Source organism: Pristiophorus japonicus, chromosome 23 (assembly GCF_044704955.1).
Source record: "Pristiophorus japonicus isolate sPriJap1 chromosome 23, sPriJap1.hap1, whole genome shotgun sequence".
In the NCBI taxonomy this organism is placed as follows: domain Eukaryota; kingdom Metazoa; phylum Chordata; class Chondrichthyes; family Pristiophoridae; genus Pristiophorus; species Pristiophorus japonicus.
In genome coordinates this window covers 31048060-31063480 of record NC_091999.1, presented here as the reverse complement: position 1 = coordinate 31063480, position 15421 = coordinate 31048060, and the positions used below count along the sequence as shown (strand labels likewise).

General features: G+C 44.0%; 7 non-coding genes across 7 annotated transcripts; all 7 read left to right on the top strand.

The window, feature by feature from the left end:
* The first annotated feature begins 2070 nt into the window (after nucleotides 1–2070).
* trnas-aga (transfer RNA serine (anticodon AGA)) lies at nucleotides 2071–2151 on the top strand. The gene has a single exon. It is a non-coding gene; the product is annotated as a tRNA-Ser (tRNA).
* A 1871-nt stretch (nucleotides 2152–4022) lies between these two features.
* trnas-aga (transfer RNA serine (anticodon AGA)) lies at nucleotides 4023–4103 on the top strand. Its single transcript has one exon. It is a non-coding gene; the product is annotated as a tRNA-Ser (tRNA).
* Nucleotides 4104–8748: 4645 nt separating this feature from the next.
* Nucleotides 8749–8829, top strand: trnas-aga (transfer RNA serine (anticodon AGA)). The gene has a single exon. It is a non-coding gene; the product is annotated as a tRNA-Ser (tRNA).
* Nucleotides 8830–10409: 1580 nt separating this feature from the next.
* trnad-guc (transfer RNA aspartic acid (anticodon GUC)) lies at nucleotides 10410–10481 on the top strand. Its single transcript has one exon. It is a non-coding gene; the product is annotated as a tRNA-Asp (tRNA).
* A 217-nt stretch (nucleotides 10482–10698) lies between these two features.
* trnas-aga (transfer RNA serine (anticodon AGA)) lies at nucleotides 10699–10779 on the top strand. The gene has a single exon. It is a non-coding gene; the product is annotated as a tRNA-Ser (tRNA).
* Nucleotides 10780–14309: 3530 nt separating this feature from the next.
* trnad-guc (transfer RNA aspartic acid (anticodon GUC)) lies at nucleotides 14310–14381 on the top strand. The gene has a single exon. It is a non-coding gene; the product is annotated as a tRNA-Asp (tRNA).
* A 219-nt stretch (nucleotides 14382–14600) lies between these two features.
* Nucleotides 14601–14681, top strand: trnas-aga (transfer RNA serine (anticodon AGA)). Its single transcript has one exon. It is a non-coding gene; the product is annotated as a tRNA-Ser (tRNA).
* Nucleotides 14682–15421: the final 740 nt, after the last annotated feature.

The following is a 15421-nucleotide window of genomic DNA, read 5'->3' as shown; positions in this document are numbered from 1 at the left end:
GATTGCCTCGTCCAGATTTTTAGCAAACGGAGAAATTTTAAGGAGTCGTTGGCCGTCTGCTGCACAGAGATGGATGACTGAGTTTTTTCTGAGTAAAGTTTAAAAAGCTAGCGACACAGTAGTCGTGACCGAGTGGTTAAGGCGATGGACTAGAAATCCATTGGGTTATCCCGCGTAGGTTCGAATCCTGCCGACGACGATTCTCAGCATTTTTCATTCCATTTCACAATTTAACCGGTTCTCTGCCAAACTGATCCTGAGATAGATGGAATAACGTCCCACACCTTTCAACTTTGACATTTTTTTCTCATTTTTATTAATCTGCAATATTCACGATACATCCGTTTCAAAAATCGCAAACATCAGTCAAAGTTGCGACACTGATTCAGCCTATCTCTCCCTCGAGATGTCTGAGGCATCTGTGCATGCCTGTTGGTGCGTGCAAATTTTTGGTTATGTGTGTGTGGGTCTCTGTGTCTGTCTATCTATTTATATGTCTTTGTGAATATGCAACTGTCACTGGAAATCATCACCATGAATTTGGTATGTCCTGGAACTTATAAAAATGACTTGGGGAAAATAATACGGTTGTGAACTTTTGTATCGGCTTTGGTTCAGTGGCCGCATTCTCGACTGAATCGGGAGTTTGTCTGTTCAAGTCGCACTCCTGAGACTTGAGCATATCATCTTGGCTAACACTCAAGTGCAGCACTTGGGGAATTTTGCAATGTTGAAGCTGTTGACATTGGGATGAAATATTAAGTTGAAGCTCCGTCTGCACCCTCGGGTGGATATGAAAGTTCCCAGTGCATTATTCGAAAAAGAATAGGAGAGTTGCCCCCGTGTCAATATTACTAAAAATGTTCGTAAATGCTCACTGAAAGCCGATGTGCATCTGTTTGTATGTGGGGTTGGGGTTGAAGCCCAGACTCTCACAGAGACAGAATCCAGGTTCTCACAGGACCAGAATAGCCGAGTGGTTGAGGCGTTGGCCTTAAAACTCAATGGGTTTGTCCCGCGTGGGTTTGTCCCCCACTCCTGGTATCTCTTTAATTTAACACGGATATTCTCCCATTCTGATCAGTGAGACCGGATTTTCATCGGTTGAATCAGCAATTTTCTGTAACAATGTGACACTCTGAACCGATAATGAAATGAAATTGTGAAATGTATCTGTGTCGCTCGGTTTCTGCCTCTCTCTGTCTCTTCAGAGAGTTTTGTATGTTTGAGTCTTTGTCTCTCTCAGTCTGACTCACTCTGTCTGTCCCTGTTTCTCTGTTTGTCTCTGTCTCTCAATCTGTCTCTTTCTCACGGTGCCACGTCTGTTCCAATGGGATTCTCTCTGACTGTTTGTCTGACTGGCTCTCTCTTTCCCATCATTTCGGTCTGTCCATGTCTTTGCCTGTCTCTGTTAGTCCCTGCCTGTAAGCTGAGCAGTATTTCCATCATTTTCTGTTTTAGTCTCTATCGCTCTCTCTCTATCTGTCTCTCTCCTTGTCACTGTCTTTATCATTGTCTTTCTCTCACTCTTTCCCTCTCTCTCTTAATAGATCACACACACATCTCTGTATATGTATATATTTGAGTCTTTTTCTCACTCAGTCTGCCTCTCCTTCTCAGTCTCACACTTTCTGTCTCTCGTTGTCTCATACTCGCTGTCTGTCTCTCCCTGTTTGTCGGTTTGTCTCTGTCTCTCAATGTGTCTGTCGACTTCTCCTGTTGTCCAGTGCTGTTCACAGTGACTCGATTCCTGCTCTGACAGAGCTGGCACCCGTCAGTTCCTCGTTAGTATTGTGGTGAGTATACATGCCTGTCACGCGGGAGACCGGGGTTCAATTCCCCGACGGTGAGGCAGTTGTTTCAAGATGACGAATTTTACTTCTGTTTCTTGGAAGAGATGCATATTAAAAAGTTTTAGAGCAATATGGAACTATAAAAATACAGGTGGATGAGATTGCCTCGTCCAGATTTTTAGCAAACGGAGAATTTTTCAGGAGTCTTTGGCCGTCTGCTACACAGAGAGGGATGACTGAGTTTTTTCTGAGTAAAGTTTAAAAAGGCAGGGACACAGTAGTCGTGGCCGAGTGGTTAAGGCGATGGACTAGAAATCCATTGGGTTATCCCGCGCAGGTTCGAATCCTGCCGACTACGATTCTCAGCATTTTTCATTCCATTTCACAATTTAACCGGTTCTCTGCCAAACTGATCCTGAGATCGATGGAATAACGTCCCACACCTTTCAACTTTGACATTTTTTTCTCATTTTTATTAATCTGCAATATTCACGATACATCCGTTTCAAAAATCGCAAACATCAGTCAAAGTTGCGACAGTGATTCAGCCTATCTTTCCCTCGAGATGTCTGAGGCATCTGTGCATGCCTGTTGGTGCGTGCAAATTTTTGGTTATGTGTGTGTGGGTCTCTGTGTCTGTCTATCTATTTATATGTCTTTGTGAATATGCAACTGTCACTGGAAATCATCACCATGAATTTGGTTTGTCCTGGAACTTATAAAAATGACTTGGGGAAAATAATACGGTTGTGAACTTTTGTATCGGCTTTGGTTCAGTGGCCGCATTCTCGACTGAATTGGGAGTTTGTCTGTTCAAGTCGCACTCCTGAGACTTGAGCATATCATCTTGGCTAACACTCAAGTGCAGCACTTGGGGAATTTTGCAATGTTGAAGCTGTTGACATTGGGATGAAATGTTAAGTTGAAGCTCCGTCTGCACCCTCGGGTGGATATGAAAGTTCCCAGTGCATTATTCGAAAAAGAATAGGAGAGTTGCCCCCGTGTCAATATTACTAAAAATGTTCGTAAATGCTCACTGAAAGCCGATGTGCATCTGTTTGTATGTGGGGTTGGGGTTGAAGCCCAGATTCTCACAGAGACAGAATCCAGGTTCTCACAGGACCAGAATAGCCGAGTGGTTGAGGCGTTGGCCTTAAAACTCAATGGGTTTGTCCCGCGTGGGTTTGTCCCCCACTCCTGGTATCTCTTTAATTTAACACGGATATTCTCCCATTCTGATCAGTGAGACCGGATTTTCATCGGTTGAATCAGCAATTTTCTGTAACAATGTGACACTCTGAACCGATAATGAAATGAAATTGTGAAATGTATCTGTGTCGCTCGGTTTCTGCCTCTCTCTGTCTCTTCAGAGAGTTTTGTATGTTTGAGTCTTTGTCTCTCTCAGTCTGACTCACTCTGTCTGTCCCTGTTTCTCTGTTTGTCTCTGTCTCTCAATCTGTCTCTTTCTCACGGTGCCACGTCTGTTCCAATGGGATTCTCTCTGACTGTTTGTCTGACTGGCTCTCTCTTTCCCATCATTTCGGTCTGTCCATGTCTTTGCCTGTCTCTGTTAGTCCCTGCCTGTAAGCTGAGCAGTATTTCCATCATTTTCTGTTTTAGTCTCTATCGCTCTCTCTCTATCTGTCTCTCTCCTTGTCACTGTCTTTATCATTGTCTTTCTCTCACTCTTTCCCTCTCTCTCTTAATAGATCACACACACATCTCTGTATATGTATATATTTGAGTCTTTTTCTCACTCAGTCTGCCTCTCCTTCTCAGTCTCACACTTTCTGTCTCTCGTTGTCTCATACTCGCTGTCTGTCTCTCCCTGTTTGTCGGTTTGTCTCTGTCTCTCAATGTGTCTGTCGACTTCTCCTGTTGTCCAGTGCTGTTCACAGTGACTCGATTCCTGCTCTGACAGAGCAGGCACCCGTCAGTTCCTCGTTAGTATAGTGGTGAGTATACATGCCTGTCACGCGGGAGACCGGGGTTCAATTCCCCGACGGGGAGGCAGTTGTTTCAAGATGACGAATTTTACTTCTGTTTCTTGGAAGAGATGCATATTAAAAAGTTTTAGAGCAATATGGAACTATAAAAATACAGGTGGATGAGATTGCCTCGTCCAGATTTTTAGCAAACGGAGATTTTTTCAGGAGTCTTTGGCCGTCTGCTACACAGAGAGGGATGACTGAGTTTTTTCTGAGTAAAGTTTAAAAAGGCAGCGACACAGTAGTCGTGGCCGAGTGGTTAAGGCGATGGACTAGAAATCCATTGGGTTATCCCGCGCAGGTTCGAATCCTGCCGACTACGATTCTCAGCAATTTTCATTCCATTTCACAATTTAACCGGTTCTCTGCCAAACTGATCCTGAGATCGATGGAATAACGTCCCACACCTTTCAACTTTGACATTTTTTTCTCATTTTTATTAATCTGCAATATTCACGATACATCCGTTTCAAAAATCGCAAACATCAGTCAAAGTTGCGACAGTGATTCAGCCTATCTTTCCCTCGAGATGTCTGAGGCATCTGTGCATGCCCGTTGGTGCGTGCAAATTTTTGGTTATGTGTGTGTGGGTCTCTGTGTCTGTCTATCTATTTATATGTCTCTGTGTATGTGCAACTGTCACTGGAAATCATCACCATGAATTTGGTATGTCCTGGAACTTATAAAAACGACTTGGGGAAAATAATACGGTTGTGAACTTTTGTATCGGCTTTGGTTCAGTGGCCGCATTCTCGACTGTATCGGGAGTTTGTCTGTTCAAGTCGCACTCCTGAGACTTGAGCATATCATCTTGGCTAACACTCAAGTGCAGCACTTGGGGAATTTTGTAATGTTGAAGCTGTTGACTTTCGGATGAAATGTTAAATTGAAGCTCCGTCTGCACCCTCGGGTGGATATGAAAGTTCCCAGTGCATTACTCGAAAAAGAATAGGAGAGTTGCCCCCGTGTCAATATTACTAAAAATGTTCGTAAATGCTCACTGAAAGCCGATGTGCATGTGTTTGTATGTGGGGTTGGGGTTGAAACCCAGATTCTCACAGAGACAGAATCCAGGTCCTCACAGGACCAGAATAGCCTAGTGGTTAAGGCGTTGGCCTTAAATTCAATGGGTTTGGCCCGCGTGGGTTCGTCCCCCACTCCTGGTATCTTTCTAATTTAACACGGATATTCTCCCATTCTGATCAGTGAGACCGGATTGTCATCGGTTGAGTCAGCAATTTTCTGTAACAATGTGACACTCTGAACCGATAATGAAATGAAATTTTGAAATGTATCTGTGTAGCTCGGTTTCTGCCTCTCTCTCTCTCTTCAGAGAGTTTTGTATGTTTGAGTCTTTGTCTCTCTCAGTCTGACTCACTCTGTCTGTCCCTGTTTGTCTCTGTCTCTCAATCTGTCTCTTTCTCACGGTGCCACGTCTGGTCCAATGGGATTCTCTCAGACTCTTTGTCTGACTGGCTCTCTCTTTCCCATCATTTCGGTCTGTCCATGTCTTTGCCTGTCTCTGTTAGTCCCTGCCTGTAAGCTGTGAACTATTTCCATCATTTTCTGTTTTAGTCTCTGTCGCTCTCTCTCTATCTGTCTCTCTCCGCATCACTGTCTTTATCATTGTCTTTCTCTCACTTCTTCCCTCTCTCCCTTAATAGATCACACACAAATCTCTGTAAATGTATAGAAACATAGAAACATAGAAAATAGGTGCAGGAGCAGGCCATTCAGCCCTTCTAGCCTGCACGCCATTCAATGAGTTCATGGCTGAACATGAAACTTCAGTACCCCCTTCCTGCTTTCTCGCCATAACCCTTGATCCCCCGAGTAGTAAGGACTTCATCTAACTCCCTTTTGAATATATTTAGTGAATTGGCCTCAACTACTTTCTGTGGTAGAGAATTCCACAGGTTCACCACTCTCTGGGTGAAGAAGTTTCTCCTCATCTCGGTCCTAAATGGCTTACCCCTTATCCTCAGACTGTGACCCCTGGTTCTGGACTTCCCCAACATTGGAAACATTCTTTCTGCATCTAACCTGTCTAAACCCGTCAGAATTTTAAACGTTTCTATGAGGTCCCCTCTCATTCTTCTGAACTCCAGTGAATACAAGCCCAGTTGATCCAATCTTTCTTGATAGGTCAGTCCCGCCATCCCGGGAATCAGTCTGGTGAACCTTCGCTGCACTCCCTCAATAGCAAGAATGTCCTTCCTCAAGTTAGGAGACCAAAACTGTACAGAATACTCCAGGTGTGGCCTCACCAAGGCACTGTACAACTGTAGCAACACCTCCCTGCCCCTGTATTCAAATCCCCTCGCTATGAAGGCCAACATGCCATTTGCTTTCTTAACCGCCTGCTGTACCTGCATGCTAACCTACAATGACTGATGTACCATGACACCCAGGTCTCGTTGCACCTTCCCTTTTCCTAATCTGTCACCATTCAGATAATAGTCTGTCTCTCTGTTTTTACCACCAAAGTGGATAACCTCACATTTATCCACATTATACTTCATATATTTGAGTCTTTTTCTCACTCAGTCTGCCTCTCCTTCTCAGTCTCACACTTTCTGTCTCTCGTTGTCTCTATCTCGCTGTCTGTCTCTCCCTGTTTGTCGGTTTGTCTCTGTCTCTCAATGTGACTGTCGACTTCTCCTGGTGTCCAGTTCTGTTCACAGTGACTCGATTCCTGCTCTGACAGAACTGGTACCCGTCAGTTCCTCGTTAGTATAGTGGTGAGTATCCCCGCCTGTTACGCTAGAGAACGGGGTTCAATTCCCCGACGGGGAGGCAGTTGTTTCAAGATGACGAATTTTACTTCTGTTTCTTGGAAGAGATGCATATTAAAACGTTTTAGAGCAATATGGAACTGTTAAAATACAGGTAGATGAAATTGCCTCGTCCAGATTTTTAGCAAACGGAGAATTTTTCAGGAGTCTTTGGCCGTCTGCTACACAGAGAGGGATGACTGAGTTTTTTCTGAGTAAAGTTTAAAAAGGCAGCGACACAGTAGTCGTGGCCGAGTGGTTAAGGCGATGGACTAGAAATCCATTGAGTTATCCCGCGCAGGTTCGAATGCTGCCGACTACGATTCTCAGCATTTTTCATTCCATTTCACAATTTAACCGGTTCTCTGCCAAACTGATCCTGAAATCGATGGAATAACGTCCCACACCTTTCAACTTTGACATTTTTTTCTCATTTTTATTAATCTGCAATATTCACGATACATCCGTTTCAAAAATCGCAAACATCAGTCAAAGTTGCGACAGTGATTCAGCCTGTCTATCCCTCGAGATGTCTGAGGCATCTGTGCATGCCTGTTGGTGCGTGCAAATTTTTGGTTATGTGTGTGTGGGTCTCTGTGTCTGTCTATCTATTTATATGTCTTTGTGAATATGCAACGGTCACTGGAAATCATCACCATGAATTTGGTATGTCCTGGAACTTATAAAAATGACTTGGGGAAAATAATACGGTTGTGAACTTTTGTATCGGCTTTGGTTCAGTGGCCGCATTCTCGACTGAATCGGGAGTTTGTCTGTTCAAGTCGCACTCCTGAGACTTGAGCATATCATCTTGGCTAACATTCAAGTGCAGCACTTGTGGAATTTTGCAATGTTGAAGCTGTTGACATTCGGATGAAATGTTAAGTTGAAGCTCCGTCTGCACCCTCGGGTGGATATGAAAGTTCCCAGTGCATTATTCGAAAAAGAATAGGAGAGTTGCCCCCGTGTCAATATTACTAAAAATGTTCGTAAATGCTCACTGAAAGCCGATGTGCATCTGTTTGTATGTGGGGTTGGGGTTGAAGCCCAGATTCTCACAGAGACAGAATCCAGGTTCTCACAGGACCAGAATAGCCGAGTGGTTGAGGCGTTGGCCTTAAAACTCAATGGGTTTGTCCCGCGTGGGTTTGTCCCCCACTCCTGGTATCTCTTTAATTTAACACGGATATTCTCCCATTCTGATCAGTGAGACCGGATTTTCATCGGTTGAATCAGCAATTTTCTGTAACAATGTGACACTCTGAACCGATAATGAAATGAAATTGTGAAATGTATCTGTGTCGCTCGGTTTCTGCCTCTCTCTGTCTCTTCAGAGAGTTTTGTATGTTTGAGTCTTTGTCTCTCTCAGTCTGACTCACTCTGTCTGTCCCTGTTTCTCTGTTTGTCTCTGTCTCTCAATCTGTCTCTTTCTCACGGTGCCACGTCTGTTCCAATGGGATTCTCTCTGACTGTTTGTCTGACTGGCTCTCTCTTTCCCATCATTTCGGTCTGTCCATGTCTTTGCCTGTCTCTGTTAGTCCCTGCCTGTAAGCTGAGCAGTATTTCTATCATTTTCTGTTTTAGTCTCTATCGCTCTCTCTCTATCTGTCTCTCTCCTTGTCACTGTCTTTATCATTGTCTTTCTCTCACTCTTTCCCTCTCTCTCTTAATAGATCACACACACATCTCTGTATATGTATATATTTGAGTCTTTTTCTCACTCAGTCTGCCTCTCCTTCTCAGTCTCACACTTTCTGTCTCTCGTTGTCTCATACTCGCTGTCTGTCTCTCCCTGTTTGTCGGTTTGTCTCTGTCTCTCAATGTGTCTGTCGACTTCTCCTGTTGTCCAGTGCTGTTCACAGTGACTCGATTCCTGCTCTGACAGAGCTGGCACCCGTCAGTTCCTCGTTAGTATAGTGGTGAGTATACATGCCTGTCACGCGGGATACCGGGGTTCAATTCCCCGACGGGGAGGCAGTTGTTTCAAGATGACGAATTTTACTTCTGTTTCTTGGAAGAGATGCATATTAAAAAGTTTTAGAGCAATATGGAACTATAAAAATACAGGTGGATGAGATTTCCTCGTCCAGATTTTTAGCAAACGGAGAATTTTTCAGGAGTCTTTGGCCGTCTGCTACTCAGAGAGGGATGACTGAGTTTTTTCTGAGTAAAGTTTAAAAAGGCAGCGACACAGTAGTCGTGGCCGAGTGGTTAAGGCGATGGACTAGAAATCCATTGGGTTATCCAGCGCAGGTTCGAATCCTGCCGACTACGATTCTCAGCATTTTTCATTCCATTTCACAATTTAACCGGTTCTCTGCCAAACTGATCCTGAGATCGATGGAATAACGTCCCACACCTTTCAACTTTGACATTTTTTTCTCATTTTTATTAATCTGCAATATTCACGATACATCCGTTTCAAAAATCGCAAACATCAGTCAAAGTTGCGACAGTGATTCAGCCTATCTATCCCTCGAGATGTCTGAGGCATCTGTGCATGCCCGTTGGTGCGTGCAAATTTTTGGTTATGTGTGTGTGGGTCTCTGTGTCTGTCTATCTATTTATATGTCTCTGTGTATGTGCAACTGTCACTGGAAATCATCACCATGAATTTGGTATGTCCTGGAACTTATAAAAACGACTTGGGGAAAATAATACGGTTGTGAACTTTTGTATCGGCTTTGGTTCAGTGGCCGCATTCTCGACTGAATCGGGAGTTTGTCTGTTCAAGTCGCACTCCTGAGACTTGAGCATATCATCTTGGCTAACACTCAAGTGCAGCACTTGGGGAATTTTGTAATGTTGAAGCTGTTGACTTTCGGATGAAATGTTAAATTGAAGCTCCGTCTGCACCCTCGGGTGGATATGAAAGTTCCCAGTGCATTACTCGAAAAAGAATAGGAGAGTTGCCCCCGTGTCAATATTACTAAAAATGTTCGTAAATGCTCACTGAAAGCCGATGTGCATCTGTTTGTATGTGGGGTTGGGTTTGAAGCCCAGATTCTCACAGAGACAGAATCCAGGTTCTCACAGGACCAGAATAGCCGAGTAGTTGAGGCGTTGGCCTTAAAACTCAATGGGTTTGTCCCGCGTGGGTTTGTCCCCCACTCCTGGTATCTCTTTAATTTAACACGGATATTCTCCCATTCTGATCAGTGAGACCGGATTTTCATCGGTTGAATCAGCAATTTTCTGTAACAATGTGACACTCTGAACCGATAATGAAATGAAATTGTGAAATGTATCTGTGTCGCTCGGTTTCTGCCTCTCTCTCTCTCTTCAGAGAGTTTTGTATGTTTGAGTCTTTGTCTCTCTCAGTCTGACTCACTCTGTCTGTCCCTGTTTCTCTGTTTGTCTCTGTCTCTCAATCTGTCTCTTTCTCACGGTGCCACGTCTGGTCCAATGGGATTCTCTCTGACTGTTTGTCTGACTGGCTCTCTCTTTCCCATCATTTCGGTCTGTCCATGTCTTTGCCTGTCTCTGTTAGTCCCTGCCTGTAAGCTGAGAAGTATTTCCATCATTTTCTGTTTTAGTCTCTATCGCTCTCTCTCTATCTGTCTCTCTCCTTATCACTGTCTTTATCATTGTCTTTCTCTCACTCTTTCCGTCTCTCTCTTAATAGATCACACACACATCTCTGTATATGTATATATATGAGTCTTTTTCTCACTCAGTCTGCCTCTCCTTCTCAGTCTCACACTTTCTGTCTCTCGTTGTCTCTATCTCGCTGTCTGTCTCTCCCTGTTTGTCGGTTTGTCTCTGTCTCTCAATGTGTCTGTCGACTTCTCCTGTTCTCCAGTGCTGTTCACAGTGACTCGATTCCTGCTCTGACAGAGCTGGTACCCGTCAGTTCCTCGTTAGTATAGTGGTGAGTATCCCCGCCTGTCACGCGGGAGACCGGCGTTCAATTCGCCGACGGGGAGGCAGTTGTTTCAAGATGTCGAATTTTACTTCTGTTTCTTGGAAGAGATGCATATTAAAAAGTTCCAGAGCAATATGGAACTATAAAAATACAGGTAGATGAGATTGCCTCGTCCAGAATTTTAGCAAACGGAGAATTTTTCAGGAGTCTTTGGCCGTCTGCTACACAGAGATGGATGACTGAGTTTTCTGAGTAAAGTTTAAAAAGGCAGCGACACAGTAGTCGTGGCCGAGTGGTTAAGGCGATGCACTAGAAATCCATTGGGTTATCCCGCGCAGGTTCGAATCCTGCCGACTACGACTCTCAGCATTTTTCATTCCATTTCACAATTTAACCGGTTCTCTGCCAAACTGATCCTGAGACAGATGGAATAACGTCCCACACCTTTCAACTTTGACATTTTTTTCTCATTTTTATTAATCTGCAATATTCACGATACATCCGTTTCAAAAATCGCAAACATCAGTCAAAGTTGCGACAGTGATTCAGCCTGTCTATCCCTCGAGATGTCTGAGGCATCTGTGCATGCCCGTGGGTGTGTGCAAATTTTTGGTTACGTGTGTGTGGGTCTCTGTGTCTGTCTATCTATTTATATATCTCTGTGTATGTGCAACTGTCACTGGAAATCATCACCATGAATTTGGTATGTCCTGGAACTTATAAAAACGACTTGGGGAAAATAATACGGTTGTGAACTTTTGTATCGGCTTTGGTTCAGTGGCCGCATTCTCGACTGAATCGGGAGTTTGTCTGTTCAAGTCGCACTCCTGAGACTTGAGCATATCATCTTGGCTAACATTCAAGTGCAGCACTTGGGGAATTTTGCAATGTTGAAGCTGTTGACTTTCGGATGAAATGTTAAATTGAAGCTCTGTCTGCACCCTCGGGTGGATATGAAAGTTCCCAGTGCATTACTCGAAAAAGAATAGGAGAGTTGCCCCCGTGTCAATATTACTAAAAATGTTCGTAAATGCTCACTGAAAGCCGATGTGCATGTGTTTGCATGTGGGGTTGGGGTTGAAGCCCAGATTCTCACAGAGACAGAATCCAGGTTCTCACAGGACCAGAATAGCCGATTGGTTGAGGCGTTGGCCTTAAAACTCAATGGGTTTGTCCCGCGTAGTTTCGTCCCCAACTCCTGGTATCTCTTTAATGTAACACGTATTTCCTCCCATTCCGATCAATGAGACCTGATTTTCATCGGTTGAATCAGCAATTTTCTGTAACAATGTGACACTCTGAACCGATAATGAAATGAAATTGTGAAATGTATCTGTGTCGCTCGGTTTCTGCCTCTCTCTCTCTTAAGAGAGTTTTGTATGTTTGAGTCTGTCTCTCTCAGTCAGACTCACTCTGTCTGTCCCTGTTTCTCTGTTTGTCTTTGTCTCTCAATCTGTCTCTTTCTCACGGTGCCACGTCTGTTCCAATGGGATTCTCTCTGACTGTTTGTCTGACTGGCTCTCTCTTTCCCATCATTTCGGTCTGTCCATGTCTTTGCCTGTCTCTGTTAGTCCCTGCCTGTAAGCTGAGAAATATTTCCATCATTTTCTGTTTTAGTCTCTATCGCTCTCTCTCTATCTGTCTCTCTCCGCGTCACTGTCTTTATCATTGTCTTTCTCTCACTCTTTCCCTCTCTCTCTTAATAGATCACACGCATACATCTCTGTATATGTATATATTTGGGTCTTTTTCTCACTCAGTCTGCCTCTCCTTCTCAGTCTCACACTTTCTGTCTTTCGTTGTCCCTATCTCGTTGTCTGTATCTCCCTGTTTGTCGGTTTGTCTCTGTCTCTCAATGTGTCTGTCGACTACTCCTGGTGTCCAGTTCTGTTCACAGTGACTCGATTCCTGCTCTGACAGAACTGGTTCCCGTCAGTTCCTCGTTAGTGTAGTGGTGAGTTTCCCCGCCTGTCACGCGGGACACCGGGGTTCAATTCCCCAACGGGGAGGCAGTTGTTTCAAGATGTCGAATTTTACTTCTGTTTCTTGGAAGAGATGCATATTAAAAAGTTCCAGAGCAATATGGAACTGTAAAAATACTGGTACATGAGATTGCCTCGTCCAGATTTTTAGCAAACGGAGAAATTTTCAGGAGTCGTTGGCCGTCTGCTGCACAGAGATGGATGACTGAGTTTTTTCTGAGTAAAGTTTAAAAAGCTAGCGACACAGTAGTCGTGACCGAGTGGTTAAGGCGATGGACTAGAAATCCATTGGGTTATCCCGCGTAGGTTCGAATCCTGCCGACGACGATTCTCAGCATTTTTCATTCCATTTCACAATTTAACCGGTTCTCTGCCAAACTGATCCTGAGATAGATGGAATAACGTCCCACACCTTTCAACTTTGACATTTTTTTCTCATTTTTATTAATCTGCAATATTCACGATACATCCGTTTCAAAAATCGCAAACATCAGTCAAAGTTGCGACAGTGATTCAGCCTATCTTTCCCTCGAGATGTCTGAGGCATCTGTGCATGCCTGTTGGTGCGTGCAAATTTTTGGTTATGTGTGTGTGGGTCTCTGTGTCTGTCTATCTATTTATATGTCTTTGTGAATATGCAACTGTCACTGGAAATCATCACCATGAATTTGGTATGTCCTGGAACTTATAAAAATGACTTGGGGAAAATAATACGGTTGTGAACTTTTGTATCGGCTTTGGTTCAGTGGCCGCATTCTCGACTGAATCGGGAGTTTGTCTGTTCAAGTCGCACTCCTGAGACTTGAGCATATCATCTTGGCTAACATTCAAGTGCAGCACTTGTGGAATTTTGCAATGTTGAAGCTGTTGACATTCGGATGAAATGTTAAGTTGAAGCTCCGTCTGCACCCTCGGGTGGATATGAAAGTTCCCAGTGCATTATTCGAAAAAGAATAGGAGAGTTGCCCCCGTGTCAATATTACTAAAAATGTTCGTAAATGCTCACTGAAAGCCGATGTGCATCTGTTTGTATGTGGGGTTGGGGTTGAAGCCCAGATTCTCACAGAGACAGAATCCAGGTTCTCACAGGACCAGAATAGCCGAGTGGTTGAGGCGTTGGCCTTAAAACTCAATGGGTTTGTCCCGCGTGGGTTTGTCCCCCACTCCTGGTATCTCTTTAATTTAACACGGATATTCTCCCATTCTGATCAGTGAGACCGGATTTTCATCGGTTGAATCAGCAATTTTCTGTAACAATGTGACACTCTGAACCGATAATGAAATGAAATTGTGAAATGTATCTGTGTCGCTCGGTTTCTGCCTCTCTCTGTCTCTTCAGAGAGTTTTGTATGTTTGAGTCTTTGTCTCTCTCAGTCTGACTCACTCTGTCTGTCCCTGTTTCTCTGTTTGTCTCTGTCTCTGAATCTGTCTCTTTCTCACGGTGCCACGTCTGTTCCAATGGGATTCTCTCTGACTGTTTGTCTGACTGGCTCTCTCTTTCCCATCATTTCGGTCTGTCCATGTCTTTGCCTGTCTCTGTTAGTCCCTGCCTGTAAGCTGAGCAGTATTTCCATCATTTTCTGTTTTAGTCTCTATCGCTCTCTCTCTATCTGTCTCTCTCCTTGTCACTGTCTTTATCATTGTCTTTCTCTCACTCTTTCCCTCTCTCTCTTAATAGATCACACACACATCTCTGTATATGTATATATTTGAGTATTTTTCTCACTCAGTCTGCCTCTCCTTCTCAGTCTCACACTTTCTGTCTCTCGTTGTCTCATACTCGCTGTCTGTCTCTCCCTGTTTGTCGGTTTGTCTCTGTCTCTCAATGTGTCTGCCGAGTTCTCCTGTTGTCCAGTGCTGTTCACAGTGACTCGATTCCTGCTCTGACAGAGCTGGCACCCGTCAGTTCCTCGTTAGTATAGTGGTGAGTATACATGCCTGTCACGCTGGAGACCGGGGTTCAATTCCCCGACGGGGAGGCAGTTGTTTCAAGATGACGAATTTTACTTCTGTTTCTTGGAAGAGATGCATATTAAAAAGTTTTAGAGCAATATGGAACTATAAAAATACAGGTGGATGAGATTGCCTCGTCCAGATTTTTAGCAAACGGAGAATTTTTCAGGAGTCTTTGGCCGTCTGCTACACAGAGAGGGATGACTGAGTTTTTTCTGAGTAAAGTTTAAAAAGGTAGCGACACAGTAGTCGTGGCCGAGTGGTTAAGGCGATGGACTAGAAATCCATTGGGTTATCCCGCGCAGGTTCGAATCCTGCCGACTACGATTCTCAGCATTTTTCATTCCATTTCACAATTTAACCGGTTCTCTGCCAAACTGATCCTGAGATCGATGGAATAACGTCCCACACCTTTCAACTTTGACATTTTTTTCTCATTTTTATTAATCTGCAATATTCACGATACATCCGTTTCAAAAATCGCAAACATCAGTCAAAGTTGCGACAGTGATTCAGCCTATCTTTCCCTCGAGATATCTGAGGCATCTGTGCATGCCCGTTGGTGCGTGCAAATTTTTGGTTATGTGTGTGTGGGTCTCTGTGTCTGTCTATCTATTTATATGTCTCTGTGTATGTGCAACTGTCACTGGAAATCATCACCATGAATTTGGTATGTCCTGGAACTTATAAAAACGACTTGGGGAAAATAATACGGTTGTGAACTTTTGTATCGGCTTTGGTTCAGTGGCCGCATTCTCGACTGAATCGGGAGTTTGTCTGTTCAAGTCGCACTCCTGAGACTTGAGCATATCATCTTGGCTAACACTCAAGTGCAGCACTTGGGGAATTTTGTAATGTTGAAGCTGTTGACTTTCGGATGAAATGTTAAATTGAAGCTCCGACTGCACCCTCGGGTGGATATGAAAGTTCCCAGTGCATTACTCGAAAAAGAATAGGAGAGTTGCCCCCGTGTCAATATTACTAAAAATGTTCGTAAATGCTCACTGAAAGCCGATGTGCATCTGTTTGTATGTGGGGTTGGGGTTGAAGCCCAGATTCTCACAGA